Source organism: Protobothrops mucrosquamatus, unplaced genomic scaffold (genome assembly GCF_001527695.2).
Source record: "Protobothrops mucrosquamatus isolate PMUCROS unplaced genomic scaffold, P.Mucros_1.0 scaffold3151, whole genome shotgun sequence".
Classification (NCBI taxonomy): domain Eukaryota; kingdom Metazoa; phylum Chordata; class Lepidosauria; order Squamata; family Viperidae; genus Protobothrops; species Protobothrops mucrosquamatus.
The window spans coordinates 216,288-220,988 of NW_015389151.1; positions in this window are offsets into that span (position 1 = coordinate 216,288).

Sequence of the window (4,701 nt, forward strand, 5' to 3'; positions counted from 1 at the left end):
TATTCTATTCTATTCTATTCTATTCTATTCTATTCTATTCTATTCTATTCTATTCTATTCTACTCTTATTTCTATTCTACTCTACTCTACTCTATTCTATTCCAACAGAGGCAAACTTGAGCAAGTGCTTTTCACTGGCTCACTTCTGGCACTAAGCATCATTGCCCTTTTCTTTGTTCATGGCAAATCATAAATAATCTTTTTTTAATTGTCCGTGGATGCCACGCTCAGCCTGTTCTGCCATGTGTCTGGTGCTTTGATTTAATTCCTTTAATTAAGTAATATCAAGGAGGCAAACAAACTCATTACCAAAAGCCAACATGGGTTTGTCAAAAACAGATCATGCCAGACAAATCTTACTGCGTTCTTTGACCAAGTGACAAAGCTAGTGGATCAGAGGAATGCTGTGGATATAATTTACTTGGACTTCAGTAAAGCATTTGATAAAGTAGACCACAACCTACTACTTGGTAAGATAAAAAAATGTGGGTTAGGCAGCATCACCACCCAGATGGATCCGTAGCTGGCTGACCGGCCGTACTCAGCGTGGGGTCCTCAATGGAACCGCATCTACATGGAGGTGTGTAGTGGGGTGCCCCAGGGCTCTGTTCTGGGCCCAGTGCTCTTCAACATCTTCATCAACGATCTGGACGAGGGGATAGATGGGGAACTCATCAAATTTGCAGACGACACCAAGCTGGCAGGAATAGCCAACACTCCAGAAGACAGGCTTAGGATACAGGAGGATCTGGGCAGACTTGAACACTAGGCGCTATCTAACAACATGAAATTCAATGGTGAAAAAAGTAAGGTTCTACATTTAGGCAAGAAAAACCAAATGCACAGGTATAGTATAGGGGGTACCTGGCTCAATAGTAGCAACTGTGAGAGGGACCTCAGAGTCCTAGTGGACAATCACTTAAATAGGAGCCAGCCGTGTGTGGCAGCTGTCAAAAAGGCCAACACAGTGCTGGGCTGCATTAACAGAGGGATAGAATCAAGATCAGGTGAAGTGTTAATACCACTTTACAAGGCCTTGGTAAGGCCACACTTGGAATACTGCATCCAGTTTTGGTCACCACTATGTAAAAAAGACGTTGAGACTCTAGAAAGAGTACAGAGAAGAGCAACAAAGATGATTAGGGGACTGGAGGCTAAAACATATAAGGAACGGCTGCTGGAATTGGGTCTGTCCAGTTTAACGAAGAGAAGGACGAGGGGGGACATGATAGCAGCGTTCCAGTATCTCAGGGGCTGCCCCAAAGAAGAGGGAGTCAAGCTATTCTCCAAAGCCCCTGAATGCAGGACAAGAAGCAATGGATGGAAACTAACCAAAGAAAGAAGCAACCTAGAACTAAGGAGAAATTTCCTGACAGAACAATTAACCAGTGGAACAACCTGTCTCCAGAAGCGGTGAATGCTCCAACAATTAGGATGGAGTGGACTAGACTAGACTAGACTAGACTAGACTAGACTAGACTAGACTAGAATAGAATAGAATAGAATAGAATAGAATAGAATAGAATAGAATAGAATAGAAAATATGGAATGGTATGGTATGGGATGGGATGGGAGGGAACAGAACAGAACAGAAGGGACCTCAGAGGTCTTCTAGTCCAGCCCCCTGCTCAAGCAGGAGAACCTATCCCATTTCAGATAAGTGGCTGTCCAGTCTCTTCTTAAAAACCTCCAGCATTGGGGCATCCACCTCTAGTGGCAAGCCGTTCCACTGGTTAATTGTCCTCACTGTTGGGAAGTTTCTCCTTCAGTTTCCCTCTTCTGTTGCATTGCTCCCCCTTCAGGCAGGCCGTCCTTGGCTTGCAATCCTCTGCTTAGCGGCCACTTGAAGGTACCACGTCAATGAAAAAGGCGATGTACAAAGCAGTCCTCGCACTTATAACCGCTGTGGCGTGAGGCGATCAAAATTTGGGTGTTTGATCCGATCTATCCTGGTTTGCAGCATCCCGAGGTCAGGCGATCTGCGTTTGCGATAACCCCATAATGAGGAAAGCTGGATTCGCTTAATGACCGCAGGGACTGGCTGAAGAACCGAGGCCAAAAATAAAAATAAAATAAAGCTGGTAAAACCGGGCACAACTCAACCACCTCACAGCAGAAATCCTGGTTCACCCCATTATTGTCGTAAGCCAAGGAATCCCCCGTGAATAGCATCTTGGACACCATGCTGGTCTCTTCCCTCCGTCCGTGGTTTGTCCGTCTGGCCAAGCCGGCAGGGTTTCTTGGGGACAGGGCAGGAAAGGGTGGTGAGGACGGGGTTAAATTCTCTCCAGGACGGCTCCTGTGACTCAGTTCTCCTCCATTTGGGAGCTGCTCGGAATGGCTGGCATAGTTTACCTCAGAAGCCTCCCCCAGTTGGACCAGTGACTTCAACTGGCTGGATGCTGGGGCAGTAAATGGCAGTCACCGCTTCCCTGAGCCTGGAGGCAGGATCCGGATGGCCTGGGACCTTCTCAGAAACAAGAGCTGGAATTAAAATTGGGCATTTTGTGTCAATTGTGTGTGTGTGGGGGGGGAATCTCAATCAGAAGCTGGAAGGGACCTTGGAGGTCTTCCAGTCCAACCCCCCATGCTCAAGCAGGAGACCCTAGACCAGGGGTCTTCAAACTTGGCAACTTTAAGAGTTGTGGACTTCAACTCCCAGAATTCCTCAGCCAGAGTGCCTGGCTGATGGATTCTGGGAGTTGAAGTCCACAAGTCATCAAAGGGCCAAGTTGGAAGACCCCTGCCCTAGACCATTTCAGACAAATATGTAATCAGAAGAGAGCTGGAAGGGACCTTGGAGGTCTTCTAGTCTGGACTGGACCGCCACTTGTCTGAAACGGTATAGGGTTTCCTGCCTGAGCAGGGGGTTGGACTAGATGACCTCCAAGATCCCTTCCAACTTTATTTATATTATTATTGTTGTTGTTGTTGTTGTTGTTGTTGTTGCTGTTGTTGTTGTTGTTGTTGTTGTTATTATTATTATTATTATTATTATTATTATTATTATTATTATTATTATTATTATTATTACAAACCCCTGCTCAAGCAGAAGACCCAAGACCATTTCAGACAAATATATAAGCAGAAGAGAGCTGGAGGCCAGTTTTTCCCAGAGCCATCTTGCTTGAGCAGGGGGCTGGACTAGAAGACTTCCAAGGTCCCTTCCAGCTCTATTCTATTCTGAATTCTGAATTCTGTCTGGCTCTCCTCTTCAATAAACTGCAACCTTCTTTCTAAAGCAGTCTCCATTTTGATTATTCCCGGCTTGGACTGGACCCTGATGAAAGATTTTTCTGTCAACAGTGCTTTGGAAAATAAGTCGACCCCCCCCCCTCTTCTTTGGGGCAGCCCCTCAAATACTAAAAGACTGCTATCATGTCCCCCCCCCTCAATCCTTCTTTTTCTCTGGACAGGCCATTCCTAAATCCTGCAACCGTTTTTCCTATGTTTTGGTCTCCAGGCCTTTAATCATCTTAGTTGCTCTTCTTTCAACTTTTTTCCAAAGTTTGAACCTCTCTTTCGTCATGGGGTGACCCAAACTGGGTGCAGGATTCCAGATGTGGCCTTACTAAAGGCTTTATAAAGCGGGATTAATACTTTGCGTGATTTTGATTCCGTGCCTCTGTTTATACAGCCAAGGATTATATTAGCTTTTTTGGCTGCTGCCGCACACGGCTGGCTCACATTTAAGTGCAGAGGGGGAGAAATTAATGTGGATACACACAAAGTTTTCAAGTGAGAGACAGAAGGACACATGCCGAAAGTCCTCGACACATACAGGGAGTCCTCGACTTACGGAAATGCATTTAGTGACCGTTTGAAGGCAGTGCAGCATGGACAAAAGTTTCCATTCCTAAGCGTAAGTGGTTATTAAATGAGTTGTACCTGTTTTTATGATTCTTTTTGCCCCGGTCGTTAAGGAAATCCCTACATCATGGGGTACCAACCTGAAATGCACTTAGGGTGAAGAAGATTCTGTACAGATGGTCCTTGACATATGACGATTAGTTTAGCAGCTGTTCAAACTTACAACGGCAGGGCAAAAAAGTTTTCGTTGATAAGCAAGGCACTTAAAAGAACCATACCTGATTTAATGACTATTTAATCGTTATTAAGTGAGTTTTCTTTAATGGCGCCCCAGCCTGAACTGCAATTAGGTGAAAAAACATTCTATATAGGGTGTCCTTGATCTAGGACAGGGGTAGGCAACCTTGGCTCTTTTAGGACTCCTGGACTTCAACTCCCAGAATTCCTGAGCCAGCATGGGGGAACTATGGCCCCCTTTAGGACTCCTGGACTTTAACTCCCAGAATTCCTGAGCCAGCATGGGGGAACTATGGCTCCCTTGATGACTTATGGACTTCAACTCCCAGAATTCCTGAGCCGGCGTGAGGGAACTGTGACCCTTTTATGACTTGTGGACTTCAACTCCCAGAATTCCTGAGCCAGCATGAGGGAAACTTTGGCCCCTTCATGACTCGTGGACTTCAACTCCCAGAATTCCTGAGCCAGCATGGCTCAGCTTGGAAACCTCTCCCTTTTCCCTCAGCATGGCTGGCTCAGGAATTCTGGGAGCTGAAGTCCACGAGTCATAAAAGAGCCACGGTTGTAAAGTGGATCACTGTAACCACTAAGTGAATCACATAGTCACTAAGCAAGTCCCCACTGTCGAAAGTCATCCAGGAAGGTCGCAAATGG